The sequence below is a fragment of the Hemicordylus capensis genome, chromosome 3 (assembly GCF_027244095.1).
Source record: "Hemicordylus capensis ecotype Gifberg chromosome 3, rHemCap1.1.pri, whole genome shotgun sequence".
Taxonomy (NCBI): Eukaryota; Metazoa; Chordata; class Lepidosauria; order Squamata; family Cordylidae; genus Hemicordylus; species Hemicordylus capensis.
The window spans coordinates 325,638,613-325,663,067 of record NC_069659.1 but is presented as its reverse complement, the minus strand read 5'-3'; the positions used below and the strand labels follow the sequence as shown (position 1 = coordinate 325,663,067).

The following is a 24,455-nucleotide window of genomic DNA, read 5'->3' as shown; positions in this document are numbered from 1 at the left end:
TGATCCAGTAGGGCTGTTCTTATGTTCTTAAGGTGAAAGTTTCTAGCCCAGGCTACTCCCTGTGGCACTATTTTGCTACTTGCATGCATAGTTTTTCATATAAAGGAGCATTCAAAAACGAGATCTCCACCTGGTCAGAGGAGGTGCATTCATTCACTCATTCATTCATTCAATTTCTATACCGTCCTTCCAAAAATGGCTCAGGGCGGTTTTACACAGAGAAATAATAAATAAATAAGATGGCTCCCTGTCCCCAAAGGGCTCACAATCTAAAAAGAAACATAAGACAGACACCAGCAACAGTCACTGGAGGGACTGTGCTGGGGGTCGATAGGGCCAGTTACTCTCCCTCTGCTAAATAAAGAGAATCACCACGCTAAAAGTTTCCTCTTTGCCAAGTTTGCAGGGGTAAAACTCATTCTACCATCTCAGAGCTCCATCACTTCATTTCCATCTTAATACTGGGACTTGTTAATTCTCAGGATCCCTGGAGGCAAAAAGGTGTCATTCTGTGGGCCTTTCCCCAAAATAGGGCTTTTTTTTCCCTATGAAGAAAGGAGAGGAAGCAGGGGATGGAGCCATAGTTCAGTGGTAAAGTACCTCCCTTTCATAAAGAAGGCTCCAGGTTCAGTCCCCAGCATCTCCAGGTAGGGACTGGGAAACTCCTACCTGAAACCTTGGAGGAGCTGCTGCCAGTTGGTGTAGACCTTACTGAGTTAGATGGACCCATGGTCTGACTCAGTATAAGGCAGTTTCCGGTGGCAGCTTATTGACTGAATACTCAAAAAATTCCAAGCATTCTCAGGGCAAGCAGCAATCTGCCCACTCATCTCTAGCCATAATAGCTTCTGGGAATAGTTGCATCAGCAGCCAGAAAAAGCCGACTTTGAGACTAGCCAGACCTGCCAGCATTTGATCTTCTAAGAATACCATGGACCTATTCTCAATTATCCCCACTCTCCAGATAAAACTGTCATACAGACTGTGCTTCAACCCCCTAAAATAATTTGCCAGTTCTGGAGACAGGGTCAATGCAGAAACAGCTGTTTTGCAATGGCAAGCCATGGTTTGCTGTGCCTCTTCCTTCTGGGACAAGGAGGTGACAACTGATGCTACCATCAAATGGCAAAACATAGAGCAGATCTGAAAGACAGTAGTGGGGAGAGGAAAGCAGAGAAATGAGGTTTGGTGGTCCTGGATTGAGGAGAACACAAAATCAGAGCAGGAGTGGTGAGCTAGGATTGGTCCTGCGTGTGGCCCTGTAGGAGAAGCCCAATGCCTTATCACACATTTATAACATGTGTACTAAAGCCAGCTGACTATTGTCAAGCCCTAATAACTTTCAAATATTGTAGAGTATTTGCACTGGCCTGCTTCGACGTGTTGACCTCAGCAGTGTTCTATGGTAAATAAGGTGGGATTCCTTATTCTGAATGTTACTGTCCATGCAGTACACAGACCATAGAGGATGTGGGTCATGTTTTATAATACTGTAATTTTTATAGGGATTCACATGAATCATTAATTTTACCCTTGATTAAGGACTAACCAGGCAGAGGAGATGAAGCATATATTTTATTTCTCTTATCAGACCATCAAGCCCATGTTACTCATAACGTGGCTAGGTTTTGTGTAATAGCAATGAAATACGACGGCATCTAATGAGTAATCTACTGGAGTGAGCTACTATACTACTGTATATTCATAAAGTTATTGTTGCTATATTATTGGATGGACTGATTTTGTGCCCCCCCCCCAAATTCTTGCTTCTGTAATGGTCAAAGACTGTAATAAAGTTTATCTTTCTACACATGTACTATCTGTGTATAGTGTATGCATGTACAGATCTGCATGCATATACAGTTATTCACAGATTATTTTGAACACATATACAGAGTACACTTATTATGTATATCCTGTATTTCAGTGGGCCTGTACCCAGCTTTACTTTTTAAATGAATGCATGTACAGTCAGTGCGCATTGTATGTACACAACACCCACCCACCCACCCAGGGGCATATCTAGGGTAGGGCAGGCAGTGCACATGCCCCGGGCGCCACTTGAAGGGGGCGCAATTTCTTTTTTAAAAATGGCCGCCAAAAACAAAATGGCCACCGCGCATGCTCAGATGGCCTCTGTGAGGCCCTAGGCCATTTCAGGCCTTGAAGAGGCCATTTGAGCATGTGCGGTGGCCATTTTGTTTTCAGTGGCCATTTTGTAAAAAAACAATTATTTTTAAAAATGGCCACTGCACATGCTCAAATGGTCCCTGTGAGGCCCTAGAGGCCTGCGGAGGAAGGGGTAACCTTTGCAGACTCCCCTGCCACAGCCTATAGGAAGCGCCCTGAAGGGGCTACAGGTAAAAAATATTTTTAGAATTTAATATAAGTCACTGTACACATATTCAGTTTGGCACTATATACAGAGAATCAGGGCTTGTGAATACTGAGCTGAAGCTTATGATCTAGGATTGTATTCATTTGTTCTTATTTTGCTTCTTGTTATAAGTGTGTATGTATGTATGTATGTATTGGTTTATTTCAGCCCAAGGCCAGCATAAATACAATAAAAAGAAGGGAAACAACAACAACAACAACTTGTGATAAGTGAGTTAAATGTGATCCTATATAATAAAACCCTAAGGTACCTGCGTCCGTGTCTCGGTACCTGCGTCCGTGTCTCTTGCAGGTGTTCTGCGCATGCGTGGTGCGCGCGGACGCAGCAACGGAAACTACGCACACAACTGCGTGCACGCGTAGTTACCGTCTCTGCGTCGTAGGTCCGCGTAGCAATCCGTTAAACCTGCAAACATTTCGACACAACTCTTCTAGCGCCCGTTAATGTAACGGGCTTAATGACTAGTGTCTTAATAATATGGCTATTAATGGTGAGTTTGTCTTTGAATCAGTGTGAAATCCTTAGTATTAAGGCCCACTGGGAGTTTCTTGCTCTCTTTCTCTCATTTTAACTGTCTTTCTGAAAGACTAGAATATATTCCAAGACACAGTTTACTCTGCATATCCTTTAATTATTTTCAGAGTATCTGGGAAAAGTCAAATTCTCCATTTATTTTTAAAACTTATGTAATGGTGATGCTACAATACATAGTAGAGAATTAGACAGGCACTTCTGTTTAGTTTTCCAAGTACATCTCCACATAGCATTTGGGTATTTCATGAGCCCCAGCATACTGAAATTTGTAGTTTTCCAGCATTTTTTGGTCTGGCTACGTCCACTGCTAAATAGTTTTTGAAATTTTAAAAGATTAACGAGCTTGAGTTGTATTTTTGAGCTGATATGATGGTAAAGTTATCTGAAAGATGGGTGTCAGATGTTTGGACAGGGGGTGCAATTTCAGTGCTTGCCCTAGGCGCGATTTTCCCTAGATACGCCTCTGCACACACCTGAAGACAATGGGGATATTCACACGGACTGCAAAAAGCGGGCTAAGGGAGCCTAGCCCAATTTTTGCAATCTGTGTGAACCACAGGGCTCGGCTGTGAGCCCGGTGGTACCAGAGCGGGTAACCCGTTCAAGTAACCCGCCCCTTAAACTGGGCTTGCTGAGCGAGTGCTCTGCAAACTCATTTTTTAAAATCACGAGTAGCCGTGCCTACTCACAAGGAGACCCCCGACCGGGAGGCTTAAAAGCAGCGCTCACGCAGGGAATACTGGAGCGATCCTCCCAGCCCCCGCCAGCTCCGTCATGGAGCCAGCAGTTGTTTGGGCAGCCGCCCTGCTCATCTGCGGGGAGAGCGGGCATAGCCTGCTCTCCCCGCAAACCCTATGGAGGCGGGTCTCTGTGATCGTGAGACCCCACCTCTCTGTCTTAAGAGGGCTCAGTTTATCTAAATATTTGGGATTTGTCCCTCTATTCAGTGACACTCTGTTCAGGCTTTTGGTCAATGAGCTATTCCTTGCTCTTTTAAAAAATTTTAGCTTCATTTGTTCTGTTTTTATTGAATTGTTTTAATCTTGTTGTAAACCTCCCTTGGGTCTTAGGACAAAGGGCAGTACCTACCTGCCTGCCTACATACAAATTTATCTATCTTCTGGTTAATGATGACTCAGCACTGTCTTACATTAAAACAGGAAAGATATGGCATATCTACATTCCAAAGCACCTTGAGATAATGACCAGTGAAATGGGTCCTTATTTTGCCAGATAATTTTTGCTCAGCGGATGAGCTATTTGCTTTAATCCACTTACATCAGCAAAGCAAGCAGATCTCTAAAGGGTGCATTCAATATTTTTTTTAAGTCTCCCCCACTCCCCCTGTTATGGACACCCTCTGCTTTTTCAGGCTAGATGAATAACAATTAATAGGTAACTGCTAACTGAACAGACACAGCAGTCTTAAATATCTCTCTGTTTTGGACCAGCTGGTTGAGCAAGTCTTTAAAAAAAGTTTATTTTTAAAAGTTACAGTCTTCCCTTCAGAGACACAGAAAGATTGTTTTGTTTTGTTTTTCAAGTTGTGCTGTGATGCATGTCTCGGGTCTGAGATGAAACTGTGGCAGCCAAAGAGTCATTTTATCGTGTTAGAAAGCATGCACGCTCTGAGACCTCCCTTATCTGTGAAGGGCAATGAGGATCTAGCTGCTTTTCATACTTATGGGATGCTGGGAAATGTTACGAGGGAGAAAGCATGGGCAAGCTGGAGTATACAGTTGGCATCTGAGTGCTACACGTAATGGGATGTGCTGTACTGCATCTCTGACAGAAGGGACTTTTGCAAGGGAAGAAAACCCATCTCCTGCAGAGCAGAGCTGATGAGGTTCTGCAGGAAATCAATGACATCTGCTTCACAGCACACGGATGCCTACAATTTTTCTCATGGAGAAGTACTTCATGAAAAATGTGCATGTTACACCAGCGGGTGCCACCTCCCTCTGTGCCAGCCAGTTACAGCTCACGCGATACTCAGTAGTAGGCTGCACATTTCACTTGTGTTGTGTCTATAAAAAGGGTCCTATTTTATTACACTTTTTGTTTGAACTTTCCAAATGTTACATAAGAGTCAGCACAGACTCTCATAGTGATGAAAATGTGGAATACAGACACACTAGTGGGCCCAGGCGCAGAGCATCTACGCCTCTAGTTGGGCCCAACTGCCCCCCTCCTCATGCCACCACTGCCACCTCACCCCGGGGGTCCAGGGCCAGGCTGTCCCGCTGCTGGCTTCTCCCTCTGCCTCGCCGTCGTCCTCCTGGGGGTGGCAGGGCTTTGCCCACCACCTGTCCTCCTCCCTCCTCCTGCCACCCTCTTGCCCTCCTCCTCAGGGTGACACCGCCGCCTCCTCTGCCTCACCATCCTCCTCCTTGTGGTGGTGGGGCTTCACCCTCTGCCCGTCCTCCTCCCACCGCCTGTCGTCCTCTCGCCTGCCGCCCCAACCGCCTCCTGGTGTGCGCCGCCCGAACCGGCTCCTGGCGCGCGCTCCTCCCTCCCAGCCCGCCATTGGTCGTGGCTGAAGTGGAGGCGGAGCTTGCTACATCCCCACGCATCCCCTCCCCTCTACAGGAATTAATTACATAGATAGTTTTTGCTGGAGCATTCAGTTTCACAGGAACCAAAATTATGCACACACATTAGATAGCTCAGTGGCAGAAAAACTCAGCACTTGAAAAACTTCTCCCATCATCATTGCACCGTATTGGGGAGTGTCCAACCCAGAGCTCTTCTGCTGTTGTCAGACTATAACTCCCAACTGCCATGACAACTGATTATGGCAGGGAATTATGAGAGCTGTAGTCCAACAACAGCTAGAAAGTCTTAGGTTGGACACCCCTGCACTGTACAGAACCAAACCGCCTCCTTCGTTGCAGCTATGGACCAGTCAGTTATCCATCTCTTTAAATTCATGCACTAATTTTTACTCATTGTGCAAGAACTTTGAGGTTCTCATGCTGAAACCATCCACCTTTCTGCCTCTGACTTGCAGCTTCTCCTTCATCTCCCCTTAGACTCTCTCTTTTGCTACACCACACAAGACCACTATAGTTTTCATGACAAATGTATGATCTCTTGGTCCTACAGGCTAGCCTATCCAAGTTGTATGATGGACTAAAACAAAACAAAACAAGAGATGTGGTCAGGTGCTCTGGGGAAAGAACAAAAGAGTGGCTTGTCGGTATAAGTAAAGGGGAGGCATGCCAACTGACCAGAAAAAAATCACCTGGCCTGTCCCTTAGCCTTTAGGAATATATTGATCTTATGGAAATCAGCAGGCAAAATTTTTCACAATATGGAGTTAGTCATGAACATACCTGCTAATGTCCGCAGATCAAGCTATTATTAAGTGTACAGGGCCAGCACAAAAAGTTGCTGGGGTTTTTTTTAGTACTGTAGTCTGAGACATTCCCCTTTATATCTTTTTTTTAATAGGGTTGCCACCTTGTTCAAGTCTAGCTCCTGTGCATTTAATAACTGCATAACTATAGAAAATTCAGCAGGTATAGCTTTCCTTATCATGACAACTTCATGCCACGAAAAAATCAATTTATATTTGCCATGCGGCTGTTACAGTCACATCAGCCCTACCAGAAATAAAGCTGGCAACTCTAGGCCATGGGCACAGTCATTTCACAAACAGGAAGGAGAATTCATTTTGTGGTAGCAAGCATGAATTGTCCACTTTGCTAAAAAGGGTGTGCCTTGGTTTGCATATAGATGGGAGACAAGGAGGTGAATCTCATGATCAGTGACACTTGCCATAAGGGGGTTAGCGATCGTTCCTACAGCCCTGGGCGTCACAGAGCCAGCGGGGGCTGCGGGGATCGGGGACCACGTGGCCTCCGGAAATTCCAGCATGCCCTGCATGAGCATGCGGGGCATGCTGGAGAGACCCCCAAGCCCAGGAGACTGCTTGCATTCTCCCAGCCGGGGGTCTCCTCCTGTGTTACCCCGGCACGGAGCTGTACTGTGACAGTATACAATCAGGAAGCCTGAGTTAGCGGAACGTTCACTCTGCTAACCTGGGCTAAGGGGAGGGCTACTTTGGCGGGCTAGCCACCAGGGAACCCCTGGGCTTGCCTGTGAGCCCGCTGGTTCTCACGATTATTATTATTATTATTATTTCTTGTTTACACAGTCAGACAGGTGTTATTGACTGGTTTGTTTTATCCAGACATCGAGTCCTTCCCAAGGACCTGGGATGGCTCAATTTTATCATCAATACTGTTGGTTATTATAGATATCGTCGCAGAATATAGGCTGTTCCCAGTAAAGTTGCTTTTTGTAATTGGCTGATGGTGATTTCTGTGGCCCCTATGGTGTTGAGGTGCTCTTCAAGGTCTTTTGGAACTGCACCCAGAGCGCCAATTACCACTGGGATTATTTTGGTCTTTTTCTGCCACAGCCTTTCAATTTCAATTTGTAGATCTTTGTATTTTGTTAATTGTTCTATTTCTTTTTCTTCTATTCTGCTATCCCCTGGTATTGCTATGTCGATTATTTTAACTTGTTTTTCTTTCTTCTCGACCACAGTTATATCTGGTGTATTGTGTGGCAGATGTTTGTCTGTTTGTAGTCAGAAGTCCCATAATATTTTTGCATCTTCATTTTCTACCACTTTTTCAATTTTATGGTCCCACCAATTTTTGGCTACAAGTAGCTTGTATTTTTTGCAGATGTTCCAGTGTATCATCCCTGCTGCCTTCTCATGCCTTTGTTTGTAGTCAGTCTGTGCGATCTTTTGACAACAGCTGATTAGGTGGTCCACTGTTTCATCTGCTTCTTTGCAAAGGCGGCACTTGCTGTTTGTTGTTGACTTTTCTACTTTTGCTCTCATTGCATTTGTTCTTAGTGCCTGTTCTTGTGCAGCCAGTATTAAACCCTGTGTTTCTTTCTTCAGGTTGCCATTCTTAAGCCATTGCCAGGTCTTGGTGATGTCTGATTTTCCACTTATATTGTGCAAATATTGACCATGCAGGGGCTTATTTTTCCATTTTTCTGCTTGGTTCTTTTGTTCCTTCTTGTAGGCCTGCTTTGTTTCATTGGTGTTGAATAATTTCTCATTATTGACCATTTGAAGTGCATCTTCTTCACTGTCCTTGATATATTCTTCAAGGCCTCTTTTCTCCTCCTTTACTGTTTGATGGACTTGCAGCATTCCTCTTCCACCTGAGCTGCGAGGGAGGTATAGCCTATCTACATCACTGCGGGGGTGCAGAGCATGACTGATGGTCATTCTTTTCCTGGTCTTACGGTCTAGCATCTCTAGCTCTGCCTGGGTCCAGTCTATTATTCCTGCAGTGTATCTGATCACAGGTATAACCCAGGTGTTTATGGCTTGTATGGTGTTCCCGCCATTGAGTTTGGACCATTTGAAGTGCATCTTCTTCACTGTTCTTTATATGTTCTTCAAGGCCTCTTTTCTCCTCCTCTACTGTTTGATGAACTGCTGGTTCTCACGATTATTTATTATTATTATTATTATTATTATTATTACATTTGTAATGTCCTTCCTCCAAGGAGCCCAGAGCGGTGTACTACATACTTAAGTTTCTCTTCACAACAACCCTGTGAGGTAAGTTAGGCTGAGAGAGAAGTGACTGGCCCAGAGTCAACCAGCAAGTCTCATGGCTGAATGGGGATTAGAACTCGGGTCTCCCTGGTCCCAGCCCAGCACAATAACCATTACACCATGCTGGCTCTAAGCTCCCTTAGCCTGCTTTCCAGTGATCGTGAGAATACCCTCTATATGTGAGTGCTCTGAGATATTCCCGTTAGGGCAGGGGAACTCATGTTTCTAGCAGCAGTTGAACTACCAATACCCTCAGTCTTCAGCCTTTGTGGCAGGGGATGATGGGAGTTGTGGTCCAACAACATCTGGAAACCTGTGTTTGGGAACCCTGCCTTAGGGGATGGGGCTGTAACTCAATAGAACAGCATCTGCATGCTTGTATGCAGAAGGTCCCATATTCACTCCCTGCTAGGTAGGGTTGGGAGACACTCCAGCCTGGAACCCTGGAGGATCATTGCCCACCAGTGTAGATAGTACTGAGCTAGATGGACCAATGGTCCGACTCAGCATAAGGCAGCTTCCTATGTTCCAGTTTCTAATTCTGTGTCCCCTGAACACTTGAAACAGTACTTGAAGTCCAAGTTGTGTGCCCAAAGATTTCTGGATTAGGCTCTAGCTTTTATGTGTACTTCTTACATGGTCAAATTTCCAGCATGGAATGCATTGCATTCTTCAGCGCCTTAAGTTTTGAAAGTGCTATGCAAGTTAGGAAAGCTTATGGGTCCATTATTTAACAGAAGAGAAAACCCTGCTGCCTCAAGGGGCTGACTGTTTTGACCCAGGAAGCTCACGGCAGAGAGAAAAAAAACGATTTATAGCTTTCCAATTTCCCAGGCTAACACCCTTGCCAGGGACTCATCCTCCCTTTCACTTCACTCCTCCAGCTGTGTTTGTTAAATATGGAAACCAGCTTAGTCGGGGGTGGGAGAAGAACTAAGAAAAAAATGGTTCCACAATGAGGCCAGTCCAACCACTTTTCGCTATAATTGTTCTCCGGCAGATTGCATATGATGCATTGTTTACTGGCCTATAAATAGTTTGCCGAACACTGCACACACAGCAAAGCTGAAATGGGATACCGTATTAGCAAGGAACTGTCACAACAGCTCTGAAGCGGAGAGACATACATATGCATTATTTCTGCCTCCAGCATGATTAAATTACAGTCTTCACACCTGCAATTTGGGGTTTAAATGGTCTGATGTTTTTCTGCTGCTATCGCCTGCTATATCTGATGCGTTTGGTTGGCTGTCATGACTTCCACTCCGAAAGCACATGGAAACACTCTGAACCTTGTTGCTGTGTATTCCTCACAGAGCTTGTCCTGGAATAGCCCCACTGAACCCAAACCAATAGAAGAAGTGGGACTTATCAGTGCCGAGGTTACGATGATGGTGTCAGGCTCAGCTCTGGAGGCTCTTATTAAGATGCAACCTGATAAGAAGGCCAGGTAGGACATCAGTCCAAGAATGAATCCAGTCAAAAGAGCTGGTAGAGGCCAAGGTTTAGGTGCTATTCCAGAATGGTGGCAGCCAGTGGTGACCAGTCAGGGTGCATTCTGGGGGTGGGGGCAAAAACCGAGCTGCAGGTGTGGCTCATTTGCACTCCCTTCACCTGCGTCTTGTCCCACCTGGCTGGCTGCCTCCCTCTCACCTTGCCCTGCTGTGACTTTAACCCCAGGCATGTGGACCACACATTTGCCTTGCTGGGGAACCAGGCGAATGTGCAGCCCACGCCTGGGGTTAAAGCCACAGTAGAGCGAGGTGGAAGGGAGGGAGCCAGGTGGGGCCAGAAGCAGGCAAAGGAAGTATGGACGGGCTGTACCTGTGGCCCATTTTCTGTCCCCACACTCCACTCCGACTAGCTACCACTTCTGGCAGCAGGCATAGAGAAATGTGGCATGTGGGATCCAAAATCGAAGCAGCTTACGGCTGCCAAGTAGCAACCCCAAGGTTGACAGTATACCTTCCAATGAAGTGCGAAGAACACCGTCTGAAGAGGGGGGCACTGGGGAGGTGGTCATCCAGGGCCTGGAGCTGCAACACAGCAACAGAAGCCCTATTCAGACACTGAGGCTATTCTCACGGCCGCTGGAAAGCAAGCTAAGGGAGCCCAGCCCGCCTTCCAATGGTTGTGAGAACCACCGGGCTCATGGGCGGGAGCCTGGTGGTTCTCACAACCACCGGGCTCCCACCGGGTTCAACAGTGGTGAGCCCGCCTAAATTCCCCTTCCCCTAAAATGAGGTGCTCCGCTAACCCCCGTTTTTGTGATCATGTGCCACCATGGCACACTGTCGCACCACAGTAACACACGACTAGACTCCCGACCAGGAAGCGACAACAAGCCTCACACGCACACTTGCACAGGGGATTCTGGGACTTCTGGGGGCCGGGCAGCCCGATCCCCACTGCCCCAACTGGCTCCATGACGGAGCTGGTATTCATGTAGGCGGCTGATTCAACCACCCAGGGAGGGCGGAGTGCTCATGTGAGCCAAACATGCTCAACATGCCAAATGTGCTCAACATGCCTAACCCTCTCCCCACCAAACCCTCCTTGGCTCTCCACATGCTCGTGTGGAGAGCCTCATTATGTTGCACCTATGTGAAGATGCCTGTACACATGTATATGTTTTGTGTGAATGACTGTACATGCATTCATTTAGGATGTGAACTTGGGTTCAAGTCTCTCAGCTGTGTGGTAGAAAGAGGAAGCACATTGCTGTACCTGCTGTGTTCAACATAACATGTGAATAACTGTACCTGCATACACAGCTATACCTGTGTACACTGTACACAGACTCTACAAGTGTTAAACATAATGTGTGAACAGGGGTTGAGTCTCTTTATTTCTGGCAGGGCTGGAATAATGTTGATTCATCAAGATGGGGTCCCAGTGGCAAACTATTTCCCTCCTGGACCCCACACAAGCTAAACTTTCTATGCATGTTTACTTACAAGTAAGTCACACTATTTTCTATGGGTCTTACTCCCTACTAAGTGTGTTTAGTATTTCAGCCTGTCTCATTTTAGCAATAAGCCTTGTTCTTTTGGAGTGAGGGGGAGGGAATCACCTCACATGATTATAGAGACAAACAAGATGACTGCCAATGCCACCGTATGGACACATTTGGGCAGAACTGTCATGGCACAACTAGGGTTGCCACCTTTACTTTTAACCTAACCTGAACCCAAAACAGGAGACTCAGGTTGCTGCAACTTCTCCCACACATTTTTAGCACGGTCCTTTTATCCACCCCATTTCCTACCCGCTGAGCATTACATGTGGTGTCCTGCTGCTTGCTACAGCAGGAGGGAAAGAGATTAAAGGAACCAGGGTGGATGAGGAACGGGTGAGAGAAGAACCTGCCAAGACTCCCACTTCATTGGGACACCTAAAAGTGTGCCTAGCAACCCTAACAACATGAGGGAGCTAGATGACTCTGTCAATTACGACTGGAAATGCAAAGGCTGCATCTTGATCTTTTTTACTTTCCCAGTGGAACATCCAGGGGCGTACCTATAATAGGGCAAGGGGAGACAGTTGTCTGGGGGCCCACTGCCTTGGGGGAGGGCCCAGAGGCAAGTCACATGACTGACTCTCCTAGACACGCACCCGCCCGGGCTTCCTTCAGTTGTATTCATCCTCCGAAATTGATGTGAGTGTTAAGACCTGGAGCTACCAGAACAGCATGTCTTTCTCTAGTACTATTACATGACTTGCATCATCCACAATTTACAAAACCTTTTAAAAAATAATTTAGGATGATGTTCTATTGTGGCACATAGGAGATATACTCACTCTCTCTCTCTCACTCACTCTCTCTCTCTCTCTCTCTCTCTCTCTATGCTTCTTGTTACCACTATTCAGCCTCATTTAATATTTCTTTACTTCATGAGCTGAGCTTCAGTGCGGGAGGGGGCCCATCTTAAAATCTTGTCTCTGGGCCCACTCCAACATCCATGGATAATTCAAACAGAAGAAAGGTTACTCGACTTTCATTTGGAAAAGGTGCCTATATACCTTTCAATGTTCTGAGGCATTGAATGAGTCTGCAGCTTCTGTGTCTCCAACCCTGCTTCTTCAGTCATCTGGATGGTAGCATCCAGATTGGACTGCTGCAATGCGCTCTATGAGGGGCTGCCCTTGAAGACTGTTCAGAAGCTTCAGCTGGTCCAGAATGCTGCTGCAAGGGTGCTCGTGGGTGCAAGTCACTTCACGAGTATCACACTCATCCTGCAGCAGCTTCATTGGTTACCAGTCCACTTCCAGGCTAGATTCAAGGTGCTGGTCTTGACCTTTAAAGCCCTACACAGCTTGGGGCTGGGGTACCTGTTAGACCACATTCGCCCATATGAACCTGCCAGGGTCCTCCACTCATCATCTCAGGATCTGCTCATGGCCCCGCCACTAACAGATATCTGGTTGGCAGAGACTAGAGACAGGGCCTTTTCAGTTGTGGCACCTCATCTTTGGAATGCCATCCCCGAAGAGCTTTGCCATGCTCCCTCCCTCAGTGTTTTTAAAAAACAACTTAAAACACATTTTTTAAAAGAGGCTTTTTAATGTTTCACCTGTTGCTTATATCTGGTAGGTTCCTTTGTCTTTAGTTTTTATAATTCTCAGTTATTAGCTTTTTAAAGAATTTAAATTTGAAATTTTAACAGCTAATTCTGATTATGGTGTTAGCTTGGTTTTTAAACTTGTTTAATTTGGTTAATTTTATTAGTCTGATTTTATATTGTAACTTTTCCCAAAATGTTGTGAGCCACCCCGAGCAGTAATGTACTGGAGGAGCAAGGTGTGTGTGTGTGTGTAAACAAACAAACAAACAAACAAACAAATAATATTATTGCCCACCCTTCTATTCTGCCTGCTTGGAAGGGGAATTAGGATCTTGTTGCTGCATTAGAGACAAGGGAACCAACAGTGGAAGGGCAAAATGCAGAGAAGGTAGCTGCAGATTCCCCTATACTCTGAAACAATTAAAGGCGAAGGTATCTCTGCTGAGCAAGAACTTGACTGCACTGTACTACTATAGAATACGGGCTTGATCTATACACTTGACAAAATGAGGTGGCAGGATTCTGAAGCAGAATAGACTGTACCACTTCAGAAGGCAGGTGGGGGTACTCGGGTTGTGTGTGTGTGTGTGTTTTGTAATGTTCCCCATGTTTGTTTAAAAAACAAACTTTCTGGAATATTTTGTAAAGAAAATATTTTGTAAAGAAAATAAAGAAGCCTAGCATATCAAGGAAAAAGGTTTTAGCCCAAATCCTTCCTACTGTGCTAGTTTTCTATTTGTGCCCCCCCACCCCACCCCCACCCCCGCATAAGGGAACATTCAAAAGTTGAACCCTCTGCCTGCAGTCTGAAGTGGTATATCCTACCACATCAGAACTCTAGCACCTCATTCTGCTATGTTGACCAGCCCGTAATAATGGAACAATCCTTGCCCTGAAGGTTCAGAATCAACAATATTAGGCAAATCAAGAATAAAGGACAGATAAGGTTGCCATATTTTCTACTGGCTCTGCTCATAAACCTTTAATAGTAGCCTAACACAGATATATTTGCATAGCAGGTGAAGATTTTCCTGCTACTTATCTCCATGGCAGGAAAAGCATCTCTGCTTTAAATGTCTGGGTGTCAGACTGTTTCTAGGAGTAGGGCAAATTTTAAAAGTGGCAACCCTAAGGAAAAACCAGAAGTTGCACTATTCCCTCTAAGGCATGTACATGTGTTTGCGCAAACACATTTTTTAAAAGTCCGCTCAGTTAATTTTAGATCCTGCTCAGGGTGTTAAGGGATGCCAAAGGACAGATAGTAACTGATTCAGAGAAGATCAAACAGAGAAGATCAGACAGAGTACACTGAAAATCTGTACAGCAGGGACATCAACATCCAAGATACTGTAGAAGATATTCCCTACTTGCAAGAACCTCTAGTATGGTAAGGTGAAGTTCGATCAGCACTCCGGTCATTACCAAGTCTGAAGGCTACAGGAATTGATGGCAGGTAATATGGCAGCCAACAGAAGAAGAATAAGTTAAGGTTCTAACCAAAACTATGGCAGCAAATTTGGAGAACAACACAGTGGCCAACAGATTGGAAGAGGTCAGTCTGCATACTTATACCAAAAGAAAGGAGGCTTAACTGATTGCACAAACCATCACACAATATCCTCAGTTTCACAGGCTAGCATAATAATGCTCAGGATCATCCAACACAGATTAGAGCCCTACGTGGAAAGGGAAATGCCGGGTGTTCAAGCTGGTTTCAGAAAAGAATACCCAAGAGAAGTCAATATGTGCTTCATTGACTACAGAAAAGCCTTCAGTTGCATCGACTATGTCAAGCTGTGGAATATCCTTAGGAAAATGGGAGTCCCAGAACATCTCATTGTTCTCATGAGAAACCTATACACAGGACAGGAAGCCATAGTCCAGACAGATATGGTGAAAAAGACTGGTTCCAGATCGGTAAAGGAGTAAGACAAGGTTGTATACTTTCCCCTTATTTATTCATTTTATATGCTGAACAGATACCGAGATAAGCTGGATTAGAAGAAGATAAACATGGTTTTAAAACTGGAGGAAGAAACATCAATAACCTGCACTATGCTGATGACACCATTCTGATGGCTGAGAATGCGGATGATCTGCAAGTTCGAGTAATGAAAGTCAAGGAGCACATTGAAAAAAATGCGACGAAGACTAAATGTAAAGAAGACTAAACTAATGATAATGGGTACAGCAACCAGCCTCAGAATGCATAATGAAGACATTGAAGTGGTGGGTGGCTTCAGCCATTTAGGATCGGCCATCAACAGTAAAGGATCCAGCAGTCAAGAAATACGCAGCAGACTAGCACTTGGTAGGGTTGCAGTGAAGGCCTTGGAAAGGATATTTAGATGCTGTGACATGTCTATACCTACAAAGATTAGAAATGCTTGGACAATGGTTTTTCCCATGACAATAAGAGTCTAAAGTTGGACTCTGAAGAAGCAAGATAGAAAAAGTATGGATGCTTTTGAACTTTGGTGCTGGAGAAGACTTTTGAGGATACCATGGACAGCCAGGAAAACAAGCAAATGGATCATAGAACAAATCAATCCAGAATTTTCACTCAAGGCCCAAATGACCAGGCTCAAACTATCATACTTTGGACACATAATGTGAAGACCCAGCTCCCTTGAGAAGTCCATAATGCTGGGAAAAGTTGAAGGAAAGAGAAGAAGAGGATGATCAGCAGCAAGGTGGATGGACTCGATTACAACAGCAATTAATACACTACTGAGAGACCTTAAAGGCCAAATTAAAGACAGATCATCCTCGAGAGAATCTATCTAAGTGGTCACTAAGAATCAAGACCAACTTGACGGCACTTAATCAATCAATCAGGGTGAATCAAGAAGGCCCCGTTCTGAATGTACGTGTGCACACACTGACTTGATACTGCCACCCAATGCAAAACTCATTCCGCACAAAGATGAAAACAATTAGAGGGAACACTACATAGGTTGTGTGAATTGCCTTTTTTTCTTTTTCTTTTTGGGAACATGCTCATGTACTTTTAGCAACAGCCTAAAACATAGGGCGGGTTCACATATAATGTGGGACCTACTTGCAAAGTCAGTAACCTATTTGTCTGTGACCATCGGAACCCACGCCAAGACAGGTACCTGAGGTTCACTTGGGGGCATCAAACTGCAGTGTGTAAAGATTTGAAGTTGGCTTGCCAAACAGGTGCTGTTTGCCCTGAGAGGCATGCTCTGTCTGAAGAGCCATATTCTTCATGAACCTGGTTAATTCCAGGCAATCCTGCCCCATTTGTCAGCGGGCCCAATAGCTGTGAGGCAGAGGATGTAGGAAAGGCTTGCTAGCTGAAGCACAGCACAAGGCAGGCTGGGATAGCATGCAGGGCCTTTCTGGTGTTGGAGATGCAGCTCATGATGGCATTGACTTTGAGCACCAGCAACCCTATTGACCACTAGGGGCATTAGGGGTAGAAATAGTTAGCAACGACATTCCCTCTCTGACCATGCTTTCTCTACTCTACTTCCCCTTTGTTAGACTGATAGTCTCAGGTTTCATACTCTCACCTGGAGACAGACTTCCTTCTTCTCCCTTCTGACTTCCTGTATGTAGCTAGCAGCAAGGCATGTAGGTTTTATCTATCTCCCTGATGGATTTCCTAACTAAACCACTTTACTTAGAACTTTAACTCCATGTCTCCAGATAATATTAATTAGCAGTGCTCTCCTTACTTCTGCACTTCCACTACAGCTGGAGTAGATAAATAAATCTTCCCTCCAAGCTCTCTAACAGCTGCAAGGCCTGGGCAGGGGGCATACCTCTCTCGACTCTTCTACTTCCAACCAACCAAGATATATGACTGTCTGCAACACCAATTTCAAATTCTCTCCATGTCTCTGGCTGGGGAACCACAGGTTTCCTGCTATGTGTCAACCCAACTATAGAAGTTTAATGGTAAGCTTTTTCTAGCATAGACTTAAATGGTAGAAAATTATCTGCTACATTTTTGTGTAACAGGCTACTGAAACAAGCATAGGAAGAAGGTTAGCAAAGAAGTGGAGTAGAGCCTAAGGGCACACAACACAGTACAGCCACTTTGCTGAAGCTAAGCAGGTCTTGGTATGGTCAGTACTTGGATGGGAGACACATGTATGCCAGCTTTGGGGATGGAGCTGTAAGTCAGTGCTAGAGTATCTGGTTTACATGCAAAAGATTCCTGTTTCAATCCCTGGTGTCTGCAGGTAGGGAAAGACTCCTGGTTCAACCCTTGGAAAGCTGCTGCCAATTAATGTAGAGAATATGGAGCTAGACAGACCAGTAGTCTGACTTGGTATAAGGCAGCTTCCTATGCTTCTAAGAAGGCAATCTTGCTGGCTCTGTGTTCCCCTACAGAAGACAAGGCTCACTGTGACAGTGCAATGTATCTGTGCCCTACTAATAAATCCACCCACTAAACATGTTCTTGCTTTATTTTTCTAAAGAGCAAGCAGCTGGCAATGCCTTAAATTAACAAGCCTTTAAAATTTAGGAGAATCTTATCAGTTATATGGAGTCTTAATTACCCCTTTCAAAGAGTGGCATTTAGTTACCAGGAACATATGTGCCTAATAAGCTTGATTATGATGGAGACACAAAACTTTTCCACAGAATCTGAGGGAGCTCAATATAAACAGCTCTTCTGTGGGTTGTCTTCCATCTCATGTCGGCTTGACCCAGCTGAACAGGGAGGCTGCATGGCAAAGTCCCCCAAGGATATGCCAAGCCCAAATAGCTGTTTTCTTTGGGAAAGGAAGTACTTGCAAGGTAGAAGTTCTTTCCAAGTCCTCACAGTTTCCATGGTTTACGTGAGTGCTAAAATTTCCTCTTCTTAATAATACCCCAATAATGCTGTCTTAACCAGTGCTTAATATTAGGCCACATTTTCACATAATGCAGAACCACAGGTCCCCACCCCTGCTCTCCTGTCTGCATTCGGATGAACAAAGAGTGTCTCCAGTACTGAATTCGGACTTCACGCTTGCACACTAAAACCCTGGTTATGAGCAGAAAAACTCACTAAAGCTGAGGGTTCAGATTGGAGTCTGTGGAGCACAACCTTGAACTGCTTGAAAAATGGGACCAGAGTTGCCCTCATTCAGACTTAACAGCTTGACAACCTCTAGCCCCTGCAACTCCAGTTCCATGTTATGTGCGAATATGTCCTTAATATTTTCCCACTTCTATTTAAAGTATTCCAACTTCTTTCTGGAGCTTCCATCTTTTTATTGACCCAGGTCTTATGATCTTAAAAGTAGCTTGACACATGGAAATTCTATGCATGTTTACTTGGAAGTAAGTTCCACTATGTTCAATGGGACTTACTCCCTAAAATGTGCTTAAGATTGCAGCCTTAGGCATTTAAGTGTTTCCCACTTTAATAGTAAGTCTTGTTCTTCTGGAGTGAGGGGGAGGGAGTCCTTTCACATGGTTACAGAGACAAACGAGATGACTACCAGTGCTGTTTAAGTGTCACTGAGTAGAACCTATTAGGGCAGAGATGCTATACTAGGGTTACCACCTTTAACCTCACCTTGCTTTTGTGCCTTAGACAGCAGTATGACACAAACAGATTTAGCTGTAACAAATGTTACAGAAAACATTAGTCTGCATGCCAGCAAAAGCTTAACCACCTACTGTATTTCTATGTGCCAGGGCCAACTGTGATGTGGCATGCTTGTTATTTATTTGCCTCCCTTGCTTGTGGATAAAGTGGGGGGAAGGCAATCAATCTTCATTACAATTATAGAGCAGCATAAAGTATAAGGGGTGATTACATATGATAAAGATACACAGGGGTAATAAAAGTAAGAGTACATGAGAAACATAAGGGCATAATTGGGGAGGGGTATGTTTATGCCAAACGGAATGTGCGGGTGAGAAGAGCAGCTGAACTCTCTCCCACCTCCTAATATATACACACACACCATACTTCATATGTGTTGAAATGTTTCTGCTAATGCATATGTGCATAAATATACCTGCGTTATATTCTTACATTCTTGTGAGTTAAGTTGCTGTTTGTGCCCTCTAGAACTCATGTAACAAATACTGCATGTGTCATGGGGGCGGGCGGGCTCCAAAGGCCATTAGGTCCAGGCTCCAAAATTACCTAGATGAACCTCTGCATACAGACCCCACACCCATGCACCCCTTCTGGTGTAAAAATGTTAAACCCTTACCTCCTGCTTTATTTATGAGCAAGGCAGACATATGGATAAACAACCATGGAGCTCTCATAAGATTACAGCTGGGGTAATCCCATGAAACTGATCGCCAGGAGCTTCAAAAAACCAAATAATGAACTCTTTCTTACAATTCATCAATTTGTAGAATTTTCTGTCACTGGATATGGTGATAGCCACTAGCTTGGATGGTTTTAAAGGGGGATGAGACACACACTGGAGAGATCCATTAATAGCTGTAAGTCATGATTGGGGTGTAGCTATAATTGAATATGGGGTGGGGAGGGGACAAATGTCCCTGGGCCCCCAAGGGAGGAGGGCCCATTGATTGGGTGACAGCTTGCTCTTCGCTCTTCACTGTTGATGTTCTATGAATATATGAGGTGTTTTAGTTGGTATTAAATGTTTTTTTTAAGTTTCTGAGCCAAGGGAATGCACACACACAAGTGTATGTGTGAACATGTCTGTCTCTGTGTGAGGGGAATGTATGATATTATTTTCACAGGAATGAGAGAAAGGTCATGCCGAGAATGTGTTTTTCACAATCTCCTTACAGTTCTTCTGCAGCAAAGACAAGGTGGGTGGAGGAGAAGGTAGCAACGAGGATTCATGTCTTGTCCTAGGGCCCATTCCAACTTTGCTATGCCCCTGGTCATAAGAGCCATTATGACCAACAGGCAGCTAGTGACAGACTACCCTCCATGAATTTGTGCAATTCCCTTTTAGAAATAACCTCCATGTTCAGAGGCTGAATACCCATTGTGGAGAGGAGTGTGGCAGGGAGGGCTAATGCCTTTATGCCCTGCTGGTGGGCTTCCCAGAGGCCTTCGGGTGGCCAGTGTGGGAAACAGAGTGCTGAGTGGATGAACTTTTGACCTGATCTAACAAGGCTCTTCTTATGGCTACTTGACATGTTTGGTTTGGCCCTCAGGCTATTGTTAAAGGCGCAGGAATCCTGTACTGTACTATCTGTGCACTGAATTGTACATTATATTGAACTTCTGACATTGTTAGCATTTTGGAAGTAAGGTGCTCTGTGGCTATAAAAGCACATAAAGGTTTGCTAAGTCAATGTGAAGAAATGCATTGTTTGTAAGCTAACCTTTCATCAGGGTGACACGCCACCAGACCCCATGGAAGCAGTTCATTAATTTGGCTTACTAGGGTACTAGAATCTTCCAAGCCCTTTATCCACTTAAGGTGGAACAAAGGTATATTTTCCTCAGTCGAATGGCAGAAGCCGTGATGCTGTTTACAAAGGAGGGGCAGGGTGCTGAGCGAGTCTTATGGAAAACGAGTTGTGGTTAATCATGTTTGCTTGGAATTGGGAGTTCTGGAGTGCCCCTCCTCCAACATTTCCAAAAAGTGTACTGTGTTTTTGTCCCTGCTTCTGAAGGAAAAGAGGGAACAGCTCTTGTGGGTTGTGATGGTTCTGCTTTTTACAGGTCATATTTCAGACAGAAAACACTTTGAAGATCTACCAGCAAACACATCTGAGAAACCATTTCCAGCCTGCCAGAACTGCTGCTTCCTGCTGTGCCTTCCATGTCAGCCATCCATTTCGGCAGCACTCTATTTTTTAATACAGACTTATTTGTCACTCTGAAATTGCATGGAGTCTACTGGGATGGAACCGGCAGTCTCCTTCACAAAAAGTAAATTGGGTTGTACTGGGCATTATGACAGAGAGGCGAGAGATATCGTCTCCAAGTATTACAGACAGCCCCATTTCCCTCTCTGCACCATTTCCTCATTTGGAATAAGACTGCACTCAAATGAACAAAGACAGACAGTGTTAGTGCTGTAGGGATTATTCTGTCAAGACAGCATGACTTGCTTGCCAGACTATCAGTTTGGAATCTTGGTGCTAGAGCCTCACAAATTCTTGAATTTTACACAGAACTTGTACCAGGAGGTGGAGGAGGATGGAAAGTCCAGTCTTTGCATTCCCTCTCCAGGGGCGTAACTATAATAGGGCAAGGGGAGACAGTTGCCTGGGGGCCCACTGCCTTGGGGGGGCCCCCAGAGGCAAGTCACATGACTGACTCCCCCAGCTGCGCACCCGCCTGGGCTTCCTTCAGTTGGATTCATCCTCCGAAACTGATGTGAGTGTTAAGACCTGGAGCTACAAGAACAGCATGTCTTTCTCTAGTACCAGTAAATGACTTGCATCATCCACAATTGACAAAACCTTTTCAAAAATAATTTATGATGATGTTCTATTGTGGCACATAGGAGATATATATATATTCAGCCTCATTTAAGATTTCTTTATTTCATGAGCTGAGCTTCAGTGAGGGGGGCCCCATTTTAAAATCTTGTCTCTGGGTCCACTACAACCTTGCTACGCCCCTGTCCCTCTCCCTTTCTTTCGCAGCTGCTCCATAGCCCACTGTTCAGGGATGGACCTTTTATGAAACAAGACGATTGCCTCAGGCAGCAGATGACTGGAGCACCAACAGGGTGGCAAGACGTCCCCCCTCACTGTCACCAGGGCAGTTCTTTAGGAACTGCAGATCTGTCCCTTGCAAGCTTTGTATGGAGTGTGTCTCTTCATACTACTTGCAAGAAGCACGAGGAGAGAAGAGGAGCCTGGTGTCAACCTTCCCTCCACCCTGCCTCACTTTCAAAGCTTGCAAGCATGAGCATCATTAGGGGGTAGCCCATGGGGCACCGGCCTCCAATGAACTGCTCAGAGCTCTAAATCTCACCACTTCCCTCCTCCATGGCCTCTTCCAAAAAGGAAGCACAGCAGTGGAGGCACCTGCACAGAGCATGAGAAAGAGCCCCTAGCCTCACCTAGCTCTCTATTGCTACCACCTTCATAGGTGCTGTCTTATAATATTAGAGACCTTATGAAACATGTGCAATTATTCTAGGAGGGGGCTATGACTGAGTGTAATTATCAAAGGGGGGCTGTGGGCTTGGGCCCCAGATAGTTTAAGTACCTTGCAACACCCCTGCTTGTAAAGGTTGGTTTTGAAAGGGGGCTGGGTTGGCTGGCCCCAGTAAGAGCACGGGGCAAGAAAGTATAGCACCTTACCTTCAGCCACTCTGATCCATGACACCTTTAAAAAGTGCAATGATTACCCTCTGGGAGGTAGTTTGCTCTCTCTCAAAATTTAGGCCATTCATGTGCAGCTGCAAAGAGATATAGAGTCTCTGTTTGAATTGCCATACCGTGGGATACTCTGTCTACTCTATATTCCACTTTTAAAAATCTAGAAATAGTTTGTTCTCTCTCCCATAGGGCCAGCCTTTATGGACTAGCTTCTAGCCGACCATATCCAAATTATTTTACAGTTCAGAAAAGTGGCTTCATATATTAACTTAGACACAGAGCAGCTTGGCTTGAGGAGGTGGAGGGAAGGCGGCCTGATTGGAACTAACTCATGAAATTTGCATAGAAGAATGTCACGGCTCAGTTCCCTGCTGGAATTTTTCGTGCTGCTGCCAGCAGATATGCAACATTAATGGTCATTAATTTCCTCAGATATGCAGGAAGAACTTACTAGGAGGAGATGTTCAGCGATGATAATTTCACTCATAATGATTTTATCAGTTGATGGGTTGTTGTAAAGAGCAAAACCTAACACATTATACTGGGATTGTTTTGAATTATTTTAAACCATGCTAGTAGGATACCACAGATTGACCCTTTCAGTGCAAGGGGGAAACTTGATTTGTAAAAAAGATGGCTGCTGGAACTGCGACATGAGCATCACTAAAAGGGAGCCGCGGGGGACACATCCTTCCCCACACAAACTATGAGGCTGCTCACACAAGCAAAAACGTTGTGCACACTCCCAATCTTTGGTTATGTGGGAGCAAACAACAAGGTTGAATAAGGGAGAAGTGATTGTGTGGGAGACGGGAGCTTTGCCTCCTACCTTGGTCAAATGATGAGTATGAAAGCTGGGTAGGATGGTGTTGCCCTATGTAGCTCCTGTCTCTCACCCTTGACCTTCTGCCTAGTTGGTTGCTCCCACACAACCAAAAAATGGGAGTGTGCACAGCTCCCAAACCTGTTCACTTGTGTGAACAGCCTCTAAGTCTCCAGTCCTGTTTGTTATGACACTTAATATTTATGGAATTTAAATATGCCATAATTGCGACTAAGGTCAGGTCAATGGTCTGTCTCAGGGTATATCTATGCTACATATTGGTATCCGTGTTATGGCACTTGAACTGTCATAGCATTCCCCCAAGGAATCCTGGGAATGATAATTTGGTAAGGCTGCAGAGAATTCTGTTAGATCCCTAGCACCTCTCAGAGAATGATAGTTCATGCTATGGACGGAGTTCACAGTGTACTAGATATGTCCCATCTTCACAGCGGTCTTCCCAATGACTGAGTGCAGTTCAAAAGCAGACCAAGCTGCCATTATATATCTTTTTGTTTATCTTTGATCTCTAGTACCCATACCAGGGATATTAATGCTCTGAAAATTGTGGTTCATGGCTAGTAGTACCCACTAGGCTAAAAAATCTGGGCCAGTAATCCCCAATAGACTATTTTAAAAATCCAGTCCTTTTAAAAGTTACTTGTGCTAATGGCCACCATGGAATCCCATTAAAATTAATTTCATAAGCTAATTATGCATTGTGCACAAATTGAATTCATTTTTGAGCAAGCTAGAAGCTAAGTTATTGAAGCTGCCTGGTAAAATATACATGGCTGGAAGATGAAATTTATTTTTATCGTCTTAACTTGAATAAACAAGTCCAGTATCAAACAGGATTAATTTTTAAATTAGATCTTTTTTCAGTAACACTTAACCGATAAATTAATAGAACAACTACTATGGTTAATTATATTCTTTTTTCTTTTTTTTAAAGATGAATTTATATTTCTCTCCAGCAAAGAGAACTGTGGCATTTGAGTTCCTGCAAGCAAAGAATTAACATATCCGGAAGAGAGTTTCTATGCTGTTCTAGTTTACCTCTTGAAGAGGATATTTTAGCACAGCATGAATACGACAGATATTTATATACCCGTTTTCAACAAAGGTTCACAAAGCAGTTTGCATAGATGGAAATAAATAAATAAAATGGCTCCCTGTCCGCAAAGACCTTACAATCTAAAAAGTAGGATGCTTTTAAGAAATCCTTCCTGCACCTCAGGCAGCAGATTGGCATAGGTGGTGGTATCCTGCCAATCACCTCATCAC

General features: G+C 44.7%; 2 long non-coding RNA genes across 2 annotated transcripts in view; one reads left to right on the top strand and one right to left on the bottom strand.

Moving 5' to 3' along the window:
- LOC128351178 (uncharacterized) overlaps nucleotides 1-24,455 on the bottom strand; it is an 88,929-nt gene that overhangs the window by 58,811 nt on the left and 5,663 nt on the right. The window contains exon 3 of the long non-coding RNA XR_008319625.1: nucleotides 22,328-22,425. This is a non-coding gene — a long non-coding RNA (uncharacterized LOC128351178). The remainder of the gene's footprint in view (nucleotides 1-22,327; nucleotides 22,426-24,455) is intronic.
- Nucleotides 16,875-24,299, top strand: LOC128351179 (uncharacterized). The gene is made up of 3 exons (XR_008319626.1): nucleotides 16,875-17,017; nucleotides 20,730-20,939; nucleotides 24,124-24,299. It is a non-coding gene; the product is annotated as an uncharacterized LOC128351179 (long non-coding RNA).